Here is a 14,736-nt window from a genome sequence, read left to right as displayed (position 1 = left end):
AAGTATTGTCATTGAAAATCCTTCTTTTCCCAAAGGCCAACTGCATTAGTCAGACCTGACTGTATTTTCCATCTTCCATATGTTGTGCAAATATTCCACAGTTTACATTACCATCTTCCCCAGAACCCAGTAATTTTGGCTTTTGCAATCTTGAGGTCCAGACCAACCAGTGTGAAATCTCATTTGAGTCTCTGCTAAAAGAGGCAGTATGGGAACTTAGTTTTTTGTGTTTACCTAACATTCTATAGTACTTTCCCCTCCAAACACTATATTAGTATATGTACACAGACACAGACAGATGCACACGCAGCAGCCTTCCTTGCTCTAGACATAAAGCCAGACTCTATCTGTTTACCTCAGGGATTTCTGATGCCAACATTCCAATCTCAAATTTTCTAATAGAGGCAGAACATACAACCCTGCTAATCTGACCCTGTAGTTGAGTTTAGCAAAAGTATTCCTTTATCATAAAGTAGAAATCAGATAGCAGTTTGTTAAAGGAAAGATTACAGTCCATAATGATGGAGACCATGTGTCATCCCAATGGCAGCAGTTGTTATTCACCCAATGCACTTAATGATGAAAATGCCTTTTAAATGGACACAATACACAATGCCTTTTTTATTTCCCTGAAATTTTATCTTTAGAGGCTTTGCTCTTTAAATCTTCTCCTTAAGGATCAACATATCCTATTGTGGGGAAACCATTTTATATAAATGAGTTCTGCCTTGATCAAGGCAGAAAAGGACATTCGGAAAGCTTAGAATCACTCAGAACAGGGAGTTGAAATCACAAAAGAGAGATGGCTAGAGTCAAGAGAGCTGGCAGAGAACATCAACAAACCACCGTGTAGTGGAGTTAGGAGACATTAGGCTTGGGAGTTCACTAAGAAGGATGGTTTAAAAGCAGCTAAGCAAAAATTGACACCTAATATCAATAAGGAGAAAGCAATTAACTGCTCTGAATGAATTTAAGTCAACTGGTCAAAACAAACTAGGTCCTTGATTATAGAAGATCTAATAGGTGTACTATCAGTAAATTCCAAAGAATGTGACAAACAGGAGAGATCCAGTAAGTCTGGAGAAGAACATGTACCTCAATATTCAAAACAAGAGCAAAAAATGCACTTTGAAAACCATAGGTCATAGCCTTTGACCCAGCCATACCACTTTGGGGTTTGTACTCCCAAAGAGATAAGGAAAAAGACTTGTACAAAAATATTTATAGCTGTGTTCTTTGTGGTGGCAAAAAAAAATAGGAAAATAAGGAGGTGGCCATTGATAGAGGAATGGCTGAACAAATTGTGGTGTATGTTGGTGATGGAATACTATTGTGCTGAAAGGAATAATAAACTGGAGGAATTCCATGTGAACCGGAATGACCTCCAGGAATTGATGCAGAGTGAGAGGAGCAGAACCAGGAGAACATTGTACACAGAAACTGATACACTGTGGTACAATCAAATGTAATGGACTTCTCTATTAGCAGCAATGCAATGATCCAGGAAAATCCAGAGGAACTTATGAGAAAGAACACTATCCATATCCAGAGAAAGTACAGTGGGAATATAAATGCAGAAGAAAAACATATGCTCAATCACATAGTTCAATGGGGATATGATTGGGGTTTCGATGGTAAAAGATCATTCTGAAAATATGAATGACATGGAAAGAGATTTTGAACAATGATACATGCAGCAGAACTGCTTGTCAGCTATGGGAGGTGGGGAGGGAGGTAAGAGCAGGATGGGGAGGAATCATGAATCATGTAAACATTGAAAAATATTCTAAATAAAAAAGGGAAGAAAAAGCCCATAGGCCAATAAGTTTAATTTCAATTCCTGGAAAAATTCTAGAAACAACTATTAAAACAATGGTTAGTGAGCCAGACTAGTTTCATGCAGAAGAAACATTTCCTTTTGTGACTGGGATATGAGACCAAAAGATCCAGAGAATAATGTACACTAGTGGTATCAAACTCAAATAAAAAGAGAGGCCACTGAACCATATAGAAGAATTCTTGTGGGCCACACATTAACTTAGAAAAACACATATATTCCTTTCTTTTCCTCTTTTTCATTAATACACTGACACATTGATGTCATATAGGAATAGCATTTGAATCTGGCTTGGGCTGAATTTTGGAAGTATTGTGGGCCATATGTGGTTTGTGTTTGACACCTGTTGTATATATATAGCTTTTCTAGGTTTTGTTTTCCCCAATATATTTTTATTTCATTAAGTATTTTTAATTACCTGCTTAAAAATTAACATTCTTTAAAAAAATTTGAGTTTCAAATTCTAATTTTTTCTTCTTGCCTTCATTACTTCTTCCTTGAGAAAACAAGCCGTTTGATATAGATTATACATATGAAGTCATGTAAAACAGTTCCATATCAGCTGTATTGCAAAAGAAAATATTGACAAAAAGAAAAAGAAAGTAAAAAAAAGTATGCTTCAATCTGCATTCAGACTCTCTCAATTCTTTTTTTCTGGAGATAGATATTTTTTACTGTAATTTCTTTGAAATCGTTTTGCATCATTTTATTGATCAGAATAGCTAAGTCATTTACCATTGTCATACACAATATTGTACATGATCATGTACACAATAAATGTTTGATGATCTGGTTCTGCTCACTTCACTTTGTATCAGTTCATGTAAATCTCAGGTTTTTCTGACACCACCCTGCTCATCATTTCTTATTTGTTGTTTTTCAGTTGTTTTCAGTGGTATCTGACTCTTTGTGACTTCATCTGGATTTTTCTTGGCAGAGATACTTAAGGTTTCCTTTTCTAGATCATTTTATAGATAATGAACTGAGGCAGATAGGGTTAAATGACTTACCTGGGGTCACTCAGCTAGTAAGTATCTGAGACTAGATTTGAATTCAGGAAAATAAGTTTTTCTGATTCTAAGCCTAGCACTCTATCCACTGCACCACCTAATTGCCTCCCTCATTTCTTATAGCACAATAGTATTCAATAGCAATTATACACCACCATTTATCCAGCCATTCCCAACTAATAGTAATTTTAGGATTACATTATTAAGTTTACAATTAAATTTTAATCTATATTTCTATGGTCCCTTATTGAGTGTAGTTCTTATTTAATGGTTAGTTAATGGTCTGAAACATGTATTTGGTATTTATGATTTTCTGCATTTGACTATGAGGTTTTTATTCCATAATATATGGTCAATTTTTGTGAAGATGCCACATGCATTTGAAAAAAAAAGTACATTCCTTTTAATTCCTCTGCAATTTTATCCATTTTTATCTATCATATGTAACATTTCTAAAAATTGATTCTCCCTATAATATTAAAAACTAAAGTTGGACAAGGGGAAGCTAATACTTTCCTAAGATTATAAGAAATAAGTAAAATCAAAAGTATAAAATAATGGAAGATAATAAAACATTTTATGACAAAACAACTGACCTAGGAAATAAACCAAGGAGAGACAATATAAGAATAGCAAGATTCCTTGAAAGTTATAATAATTTTAAAAAATGTTTAGGCAACATACTCTAAGAAATCATCCAGGGAAATTGCTCAGATATTCTAGTATCAGAGAGTAAAATAGAAATCAAAAGAATCCACTGATTACCACCCCAGAGACTGAACAGGAATATTAATGCTAAGGTCAGTAGCTCCCAGGTTAGAGAATTAAATATGATGGAGCTACTGCCACACATTAAAAGAATGCAAGACAAGGAACACAGAATTATGTAGAGAGAAATAACTGGGCTTATTATCAAGCACAGCATATCCAGCAAAGATGAGCATAATTATAAAAAGGTAGAAAATGGATATTCAATGAATTAAAGGAGTTTCAACTATTCCTGGGGAAAAACCAAGAACCCGGAAAAAAATTTTTTTAATCTATAAGAAACATACAAAGATAATTAAAAACTAATCATAAGCAACCCAAAAGATCAAATTGTTTTATTCAAGTATGGGAAAATATCATCTATGCCTTCTGAGAATTACATCATTACTCATGTATTTTGAAGGAGCATGTATAGATGGAAGGCTTGAGGTTGAAGTGAATGTAATAGAATGAGCCAAAAAAGTAGAGGAATAGACCAAGAGGAGATAGGGTTGAATGGCTGTCTAATATTGAGGAGGAAGGAGTGGAGGAACTGCCTCAGAAAAGAGTAGGAGGGGGTAGAGGGTTGGTGATACAAGAATCCTGCTCTCATCAGATCTTAGATAAAGAGATAACATACACAATTATAAAGGTAAAATTTTTCTTAATGTATAGTGAAAAAGGAGAGAAGAGGAATGGAGTAAGAGAGGAACTTTTAGGACAAGATAGGGGAGGGATTTTTAGAATTGTATTTAAATAAAGAAGTAGTAAGACTTGGAAGTGGGGATAAGGAAGGGATTTTTGAAAAATAAAAAGAATAAGAAAAAAGGGAAGGAGGTAGAGGAAAGAAACAAGGGAGGGATCTTTGGAAATATGGACCAATTTGGAACTAGAAGGGCAAAGGGATAGGATAAAGGAAAATCTGTGGAAAGGAGTGTGAAGTGAAGAGATATTGATCAAAGGAAATAGGACATCTGAGGAGGGATACATCAGGACAAAAAGGAAAAAGGGGGCAAACAATGAGGAGGAAGAGTACATTGAAATGTAGAGCTAGTAACAATGACAGTGAGTATAATAGAATGAATTCACCCATGGGGAGAAAATGGATATCAAAAAGGATAAGAAATCAGGGCCTGACAATATTTATTTACAAAACACACACACACACACACACACACACACACACACACACACACTGAAAATGATAAAATGAGAGATACACATAATATGCAGGTGATGGCCTAGAGCAGAATATATTATGCCTCAGCTGATTTAGAGAAGACAGGTGTGGTAGTCATGATCCCTGACAGAGTTTGGCTAAAATGTATGTAATTGAAAGGGATAAGCAGGGTCAACTATATAATATTGGAAGGTAGAGTTAGTATGAATAATGAAGCATCATCAGTTTTGGACCTTTATGAACCAAGAGTTAGAATATCCAAATTTTTAAAGGAAAAACTAAATGAGATGCAGATGGAAATAGCAAAATAATAATAGTTGGAGACTTTAATTTTCTCCTCTTAGAACTATATAAATCTAACCAAAAAATAAATAAGTTGAGATAAATAGAATCTTAAATAATTTAAATATGATAAATATCAGGAAAATCCACATATACCTGCTAGTAATAGATCTAAGCCCAAACATACAAATAATTCAATGTTTCTGGTAGGACAACAATGATTTAAAGAGTATAAATATTATGCAAAAATCTCACTTTAATCATACTATGGAAGTAATCTTGCAAACCTGAGGAACTATGGTATTGGAACAAAAGTTCCACTAAGTATGGCCAAGTAGGAAAGAATTGGTTTTGGAAAAAGAGAGCAAAAGACTTAGGAAAGAAGTTGACTTGTAGAACAGCTGACCCTAAAATGTCCTTGATTTCCAGCTTGCTGCATTAGAAACTTTGTGGTAACTTCTCTTTGCATCATATTGGGGACTCTTTCTGTTGAACTGTATTATTACACTTCCTGTGGGAGAAATAATTCACTTTGTTTATTGTCTGGTATATTCTAATCTGTAAAACATCTCTGATATCTGCCTGATGTCAGCTTGAATAAATATGTTTATTTGCTATTCACAAAAAATGAATTTAGATATTATGCCATTTGGTGCACATGTTTGTTATTGACATTACTTCATTGTCTATATTGCCTTTTAATTTCTCTTCTCTCTTTTAATTAGACCTAATTTTGCTTTTACTTTGCTTGAAAGCATGATTGTTCCCCCTGCTTTTTAAAAATTCTATCTCAGTTAAAGCATAGTGGATTCTGCCAATTCCTTATTTTTACTCTATGTGTGTCCCTCTCTATTTCAAGTGTTTCTTCCTTTAATAATTTCTTGTAATATGATTTTCAAGGTTTTTTCTTGATCAGGTAGTCCAATAATTCTCAAATTGTCTCTCCTCGATCTATTTTCTAGGTCAGTTGTTATTTCAATAAGATATTTCATGTTTTCCTCTTTTTTTGGTTCCTTTGATTCTGATTTATTGTTTTTTTATTTCTCATGAAATCATTAGTTTCTAGATGGTCAGTTCTGATTTTTAAGGTATGATTTTCCTCTGTCAGTCTGTCATTTTTTGTTTCTCCTTTTCACTTGGTCCATTTCTTCTTCCATCACTTTCATTTCTCTTTTCATCATTTTCACTTCTCTTCCCCAACTTTTCTTTTCCTCTGCCTCTCTTAATTGTTTTTTGATATCTTTTTTGAGCTTTTCCAGAGTCTGTGTCCAATCCAGCAATCCTTATTTTTTCTTTTGGACTTTGTGTGTGTTTGCTTTGCTTTCATTGTCCCTTTCTGTGTCTTTACCTTGCTCTTTGTCTCCATAAAAATTCTTTAGAGTTAGGTGCTTTTTGTTGTTGTTTGCTCATTTTTCCTATCTAAGTATAGGTAGGCTCTGTTTTCTGGGAAGTTTTGGTACCCTTTTAACTTTAACTCCTTACTTGATGCTATTCTCAGCTTATTTTTTAGGTTTTTATCCATTTCAGTTCTTGGAGAATGGTGTGATAGTCTGAGGGCTGAGAGCTCTGAAATCCCCCTCCTTCTGCTGATTCAATTGATGCTTGAGATGCTGATAACTCAAAGACTTGCCTTAGGCTTGGTCTTAAGTTTTTTATCTTACTTTGATCTTGATCAGGTCAGGAACTACTTAAAGTGTAGCTTTGGGCTTAGGTGTAAGTTTTTGTTCTTACTGTGTACTTGTTCTAATCAGGCACACCCTTGATTGGTCTATCCTGGAGCTCTGCCCGGAGCTTTAGGCAAAAATATCTGGGCTCCTCCCTTAGTACTATCAGTCATTCCAAACTGTGAACTGTGCCCACATCTCAAGCCCAGACTGGGATTTCTGGCTTTGTTCTGGGCCCACAGGGATCAGCCCTGGTATGGGACTCTGGACTTCTCCATAGGTTTGAAATTTCAAGGGTTGTGAGTTGGCTTGGACCACTATTTTCCCAGGCAGAGTCTCAGGGTCTGAATGTTTGATTGGGCTTAGGTTTCAATTCTTTGACAGCAGATGTGGGGTAGGGGTATGTGACTTGCTCTTCACTCCTTGCTATAGCCTCTTGCTTTCTCTGCTCCCCTCTTACTCCCATACTCCAGATGTTCTCTGCCTACCTTTTGGGTTTTTCCCTTAAAAGTTGTTTCACTATGTGTCCTTGTTGGTTCTTTCACTCCTGTATTCATTTTGTGGTGAAATTTCAACATTGGTTGGAAAGGGTTCTCATGGTGCCTCAGAGATACTCTGGTTTACTCCACCATCTTGGTTCCACCCCTGGAAGTCCAAGTGTTTCTTCCTAACAACATATTGTTGGATTCTGGTTTTTAATCCACTTACATTTTATGGATGATTTCATCCTATTCATATTCAGAGTTTTTTTTTTTCATTCACAGATTACCAACTATGCTCTTCTTTCCATTCTATTTTCTACCATTTATGTTTCTCTCTCTTTTTATCCTTTTATTCCTCAGAAGTCTGTCTTACTTCTGAACACTATCTCCCTTAATCTACCTTCTCTTCTATTAGCTTCCTACATTCTCTTACTTCTTTCCCTTCCTGCTTGTCTGTAGGGTAAAATAGAGTTATTTACATAACCATGTGTATTATTCCCTCTTGAAGCCAAGATTCAAGCATTGACTACCCTCTTATTTCTCTTCCACTACAAAAGCTCTTTTTTCATACCTCTTCATATGTGATATTTTCCCTCATTATTCCTTTCTCTTCCCTTTTCCACCACTACATCCCTCTTTCTCATCCCTTAATTTTTTTAGATCTTACCATATTAATCAACCTGTGCCCTCTACCTATTGTATACTTCTAATTCCTATAATAATGGTAATGTTTGGGGGAGTTATGGGTATCATCTTCCCATATGGGGATGTAAGCAGTTTAAGCTTATTTAATCCTTTATGATTTCTCTTTTGTGTGCACATTTTTATACTTTTCTTGAATCTTGTATTTGAAAGTCAGATTTCCTATTTATCTCTGGTCTTTTCAATAGGAATGTTGAAAAATCCTCTTTTTCATTAAATTTTCATTTTCTCCTTTGAAGAATTATACTGTTTTGGTAGGCAAGTTATTGTTGTTGTAATCCAGCTCTTTTATTTTCTGGAATGTATTCCAAGCCTCATGTTCCTTTAATGTGAAAGCTGCTAAATCTTGTTTGATCCTGATTGTGGCTCCACAATACATGAATTATTTCTTTTTGGCTGTTAGCAATATTTTCTCATTGACCTGGGAGTTCTAGAATTTGGTTATAAGGTTTCTGGGAGTTTTCACTTAGGGGCCTCTTTTCAGAGGTAATCAATGTATTTTTTGCATTTCTTTTTTACCCTCAAGTTCTAGGATATCAGGACATTTTACTTAATAATTTCTTAAAATACAATGTCTTGACTCTTTTTTTTTATCATGGCTTTTATGTAGTCCATTAATTCTTATATTATCTCTTGATCAACTTTCCAGGTCAATTATTTTTCTAATGAGATACTTCATATTTTCTTCTATTTTTTTAATTTTTACACATTTTATTGTTTCTTAAAATGTTATGGAGTCAATACTTTCCATATGCTCAATTCTAACTTTTAAGAAATTATTTTCTACAGTGAACTTTTAGGCCTCTTCTCTAATTGTCCAATTCTGCTATTAAAAGAGCTCTGCTTTTTAATGAATATCTATGCCTTTTACCATTTGTTTAATTCTGCTTTTTAAAGTGTTATTTTCTTCATTATTTTTGTGCCTTTTTTTACCAAGTTGCTGATTCTTTTTAAAAAATATTTTTCTCATATGTGAAAACCTTACCTAGGTTTTTAGCAAAACACTTAATAAAAATAATCAGCTAATCAGTATTTATAAAGTGCCAACTATGTGCCATGCACCATACTCTCTTGTGTTATTCTTGACAAAAGACAGAGAATCTGAGTTAGAGAACAGTACAATTAGATAGACTTTGACTTGGTTGAATTGTCAAAGAAGAGACTCAAAGAGCAGCCATTAATGGTTCCATGTCACTTGGAAGGGAAGCCTCTAGTGGAACATCCCAATGACAGTGATCTTCTGGATTTAGGCCTGTGGTATTGAATAAAGTTAGCCATAACTTGACTAATATTGATCAGATTTTCAGATGACAAAGACCTGAAAGTGATAATTTACAAAAAAAAAAGATCATGACAGTTCAATATATGAGGCTAAAATCATAAGATGAAAGCTAATTGGGATATATTGAAGTCATTGAATTGATATAAAAATAAACTTCATAAATATAAGATGAGGGAGGAAGGGATAAAGAGCAGTTTCTGGAAGTGATCTGGATTTTTTGTGGCTTAAAATCTAGATTTGAGTTAATAGTATGATGTGGTGGTAACATCATATTGTTTAGTCATTGTTGGTTGTGCTTAACTTTTCATGACCATATTTTGGGTTTTCTTTGCAGAGAAACTTGAATGATTTGCCATTCTTTCCCCAGCACATTTTACAGATGAGGAAATTGAGGCAAACAGGGTTAAATGACTTTCCAGTTTCACACTGCAAATAAGTATCTGAGGACTGATTTGAATTAAAGAAGACTGGTCTTTTCTCTAGGCCCAGCATTCTATCTACTGAGCTGCCTGACTGCAATTGTGGGTTACCTTAAGAGAAGCACAGCTTTTGAGAGTGAGAACATTATAATACTTCTGTACTGTGACCTGATTACACCACATCCAGAGTAACATGTTCAGTTTTGGATGCAGCAATTTAGGATGGATGCTGAAAGCTCTATGTAGAGTGACCATAGGGAGGTAACTAACAAAGCTAAGAACCTTGAGTCCATGCTCATGTATCAAGGAATGTTTAGACTAAAAAACAGGGAGACACAATTTAGGGGAGATACAATTGCTATAAGCACTGTCACTTGCTAGAAAAATTAGTTTTGCTCTGTTGGGCCTCAGGGGCAAGAACCAAGAAAACTGAATAGAAGTTGAAAAGTAGCTCATTTAAGTCTGATGTCAGGAAAAACCCTCTACTAATTAGAGTTATCCAAAAGTGGATTGAGCTCCCTGAGGAGGTGGGCTGGAAGACTGGAAGTCTTCAAACCAAGATGGGATGATTGTTTTTTGGACATGTTATAAATAGTCTTTAGGCAGGGTTTATTACTAGAGGGCCACTGTTGTCTTTTCCCACTCTAAAATCCTATGATTCTTGATTGTGGCTCTCCTAAAAACCAGTTACATGACCTCAGGTATTTAATTCATTTAATCTCTCTGAACCTCAGATTCCTCATGTGTAAAAATAAGGCAGGATCATAGTAGCTCATCTGTATGCAGCATTTCTGGGTTTGTATATTGCTTAAATAACTAAGCCTATAAGGTAGGAGTAGAGAAAAAGTATTATTAGCCTTAATTTATAGATAAGGAAATTGAAGTTCAAAGACCTGAAATGATTTGCCCAGGGACATATATATACATAAAATGTCAGTGCCAAATATGAATTCAAATCTTCTAATTCAGATGCAGAGTATTTTGTTGTTGTTGTTTTTGTTGTTGTACTATGCTTCTGTGCTACTGTTTCATAGGATCCTATGAGGTCATAATCAGAATAATCAATCAACCAATAAGCATTTACTCAGTTTCTACTATGTGAGCTTATAAAGATAATGATGAAAGAGTCCCTGCTCACAAGAAGCTCATATTCTAGGAAAGATGTGTGTGTATATGAAAAAGGGAATGACCAGAAACAAGAAAATTTGAAGTTTGAAGAAATGCATCAGAAGAGGAGCAAATGGAATTTCACATGACCTGGGAGATGGGATGGAACTCCATCCAGACTCAAAAGCAGTTGGAGGAGAAAAACCAAAGTTCTTCTTATCTGGGAGTCTTTTGGAACTGGGTAGGAGAACTACAATTCTCGAAATCTTTTGCTTGAACAGAAGATCTCAATTCTCAACTGGAGCTAATGTTTGGGATAAAGACTCTCTTTTTCCCTTAGGGGAACCCAGAGCTTATTCCTGAAAAAGATTTCCTAGGTCAAACCCCCAAAAGCTATTTAGGAAAGAAAAGCTTAGGGACTTCCTCTTCCCTCTGTCCTTTCCTTACTCTTTCAACAAACTTAAAACCAAATAAATTAGATATCTTGATTTATGATAGAAATTGAATCAGAGTCTATGTGTTAGGAGGGGAACTTCAAATCCATCAATTAAGAAAGGAGGCTGAAAGGAAACAGACTCACTCACCCTTTAGTCTAGACTGACTGACTCCATTGGTAACAGCTCAGCTTAGAGAAAGAAGGAGAAAGTGTCACATAATATTCCATCCCCAATAGCTGAACATTAGTTCCTTCCTTTTCAAAGTCCCCTTCGCTAATACAGTATATATGTGTAGAATAAATTTCAGGTAGTTTAGAGAGGGAAGACAAGTTGCACAATAGATCTGTGATGACTACTGCAAAGGCACAGGATGAAGAGGAAGACAATGGATCTAAAAATGGACAGGAAAATGACCTTTAACCTAGTTGCTCTCTAAATGAAAGCTAATGCTAATATTGTCACATTATACATTTTAGGATCCTTTCCAGCTATAATATTCTATGATTTTGGAAGTCTCTATAGTTACTGGGCACTGTTACCAGTAGCCTTGTGAGGGGCAGGGAACAGAATAAGAAGGGAGTCCCATACATTAAAATTCAGTTGCAGAACAGATGCTGATAGGACCAATTCATGTTTGGAGGTTCAAGTGCTAAATATCTTGTACTCTGCAAGTCCAAATTTGATCTGAAAAAATATTTGGGATATTGAAATACATCATAAGTCAATAGTTTCAGTCTTTTGCCATTTTTGTTTTCATGCATTTTGTTCAAATCAATGTAAAAAACTTTCCTACCTGGAAAACTCTCCTATTTAGCTTGGCAAACCTCTTCAGCAGTGATGGTGAACCTTTTTTGAGATGGAGTGCCAGGCCCTACCCCCACCCCACTGAGTGTTGGGCATGCCCTCCTTCTCCTTTATTCCAAACAGGTCTCATTAAGGTGCTGGGTGGAAGGGTGGTGGAAGGAAGTAGGGAATGTTCTCAGTGAGTGTGGAAAGGGAGGGGAGTGACCTGAGTGCTTTGTTCCCCTCTGTCACCTGTGAGCCACCCACCTTATCCCCTGTGCAGAGGGTTGGGAGATGTAAAAAAAAAAATGTAGTCTGACACAGTTGAGAAGGGAAGGAGAGCAGCTCCGCCCAAATCCTTTTGCTTTTCTAGTAATGAACTCTGGGGGCAGGGGCAGGGAGAGCAGCCATGTGCCCACAGAGAGTGCTCTGTGTGCCATCTTTGGTACCCATGCCATAGGTCTGTTATCAATTCTCTACAACATATGGCCTTAGATAGATGTCAGAGAATATAACTTATCCATGTTCGCTAAACTAGTAAGTCCCAGAGACAAGACTTGAACCCAGATAGTCTTCCTGATTCCAAGGCTTTCTCTCTATCCACTATACTATATTTACCTCTTTGCTCTTGGAAAATCTGGAAAAACAACCCTCCTGACACAATTCTCATAGTCTATACTTGTTTAAAGTTGTCTTAATAGTGACAATTTGTTAGGGAAGTTGAATGTTATGAAAAATTCTAAGTTCTCTTTTAAAGAAAGAACTTGATCCAGCTATTGGGAGACCAGTAAGTTAGAGCTGATGTGGTACTCTCCTCACTAAGAAAGAGATCGTAATTTAGAGCTAAAGGGCACCCAAGAAACAATTTGCCCATTTTTCTAAATAAGGAAATTGAGACCCAATTAGGATAGATGATTTGCCCAAAGTAACATAGGTAATAAAGGTCTGAAGCAGAATTGAGGCCATCTCTTAACTATGGAACCAGTGTTCTGTCCATTAGGAACCATCTTCCTTCTACCCTACTCCCCCAATTCTTATATTCTATATCAGCTTCATAAATGTTAAAATTCCAGAAATGGGAACCTCATTGAGCCAAAATTAATGTTATATGCCTGTAGTTTCTGCCATTGGGAAAACTGAGGCTGGTAGATCACTCGAATTCTGGAGTTCTGAGCTGTATTAAGGCATGGTCAATCAGATGCTCCCTCTCAGGCTGGCACAAATATGGTGAGTCCTATAATTGGGAGCCACTAAGCTATCTAAGAAGTGGTGAAAAATGCAGGGCAGAAATGAAGTAAATTAAAGTTTCCTTGGGTCAGAGCTGAGAGTGGTCATTGTATATCCATCCTTGGTAAAATAGTGAGACTCAGTTTCAATAATCAAATAAATGAATAAATAATGATTAAATTGATCATTATTTTCTCTTAAAGCTATCATGCATTTTAGTGTACCTTTTTATTGTTCTGCAAATAAATTATTTTCTTATAAATATTTATAAACAACTTTATGGTCAGTGTCATCTCTACCAAGGCATTTCCAACAAGTGTGATATTTTTTATTTATTCTAGTATGTCTTGATTTCTCATAGCATGAGAATATAAAGGAGCACCATTTGCTCCACTGTCCTCTGTCAAAGTGGGCATCATGACAGTTTTGAATAGAATCTTTATGCAACTTGGTATTGACTTAATCTATCTCATTTTAGATTTTCAGGATTAGCCTTGATCAAGGTACTAATCTAATCAGTGGTGTCACCAGAGTGCGGTTGACTTACATTTCAGAGTTCTTGAAAGGTCTTCATAGGCCTGGCAAATACCATAGCCATCTTAGAGAATACAAGTATATCTTACTGGCTATAATCCCTTCACCTGACTATGACCCTTCTATCTCATGAACAATGGATTGGGATTTTAGGGAATGCTGATGATGATTTCCACAAGTTATTCCCAACATGAAATAATAAAACCTTAAAACAAATTACTTCCTGCCCAGGGATCCTACAACCCAACATTGTCAATGTATGCTGATATGAGAAAATGATATTTTAGGAAAGATAAATTTAATAACTGAGAGCTGTGTTCTCTTGGCCAAAGCAAAGTGTAAAGTTTGATGATGTTCTTGCCTAGATATCCTTTTGATCAAACCCTTCCTTCCTTGGAATTCACTGGACTTTCATGCTATGGTAAGGAGAAATTATTGATGTTCTGGTTTTATTATCTTAGCCATAAGACCTACTAAAAGCATAGTCAAGTTAATAAAGTTAAAGGAAGAGACCTCAGTGACCTGTCAACTGTAACTGTCTTTCCTCTTTTGGCACCCAAGTGAGCAATTGAGACTTAGACACATTTAGGCTATCACTTTTGGTTTCTAGGGAAGACTACTCTAAAATCCTCTCTAAAATGGTACTTTTAGGATTTTGGGGGGCTTAAAAATAACATTTCAACAATCCATTGTAAAATTTCATTTACTTTCTTTTTAAAGGGATATTGATATCTCATGTATACATAAAGTGATTTTTTAAAAAATCTTGTTTTTAGTAGAAACCCAGTGGTAGTCACCTATTTAGACCAAATCCATACTTCAGAGACCATTAGGGAGAAATCTAAATGAGACCATTTTAATCAGTGATGCTTCTTTTAGGAGCCAAGAAAAAAAGTCTTTAGGGGACTGTAGTTTCCTCATAATATACAAGTGGAAGTGTTAGAATTTTCAGGACCATTCAGGATAAAACTCAAGTAGTGTGTGAATTTTTATGGTCTGCACTGTTACCACCATGAGGTTCATAAAGATGAGAAACAGAGAAA

The sequence above is a fragment of the Monodelphis domestica genome, chromosome 1 (assembly GCF_027887165.1).
Source record: "Monodelphis domestica isolate mMonDom1 chromosome 1, mMonDom1.pri, whole genome shotgun sequence".
Lineage (NCBI taxonomy): Eukaryota > Metazoa > Chordata > Mammalia > Didelphimorphia > Didelphidae > Monodelphis > Monodelphis domestica.
This window is presented reverse-complemented; position numbering follows the sequence as displayed.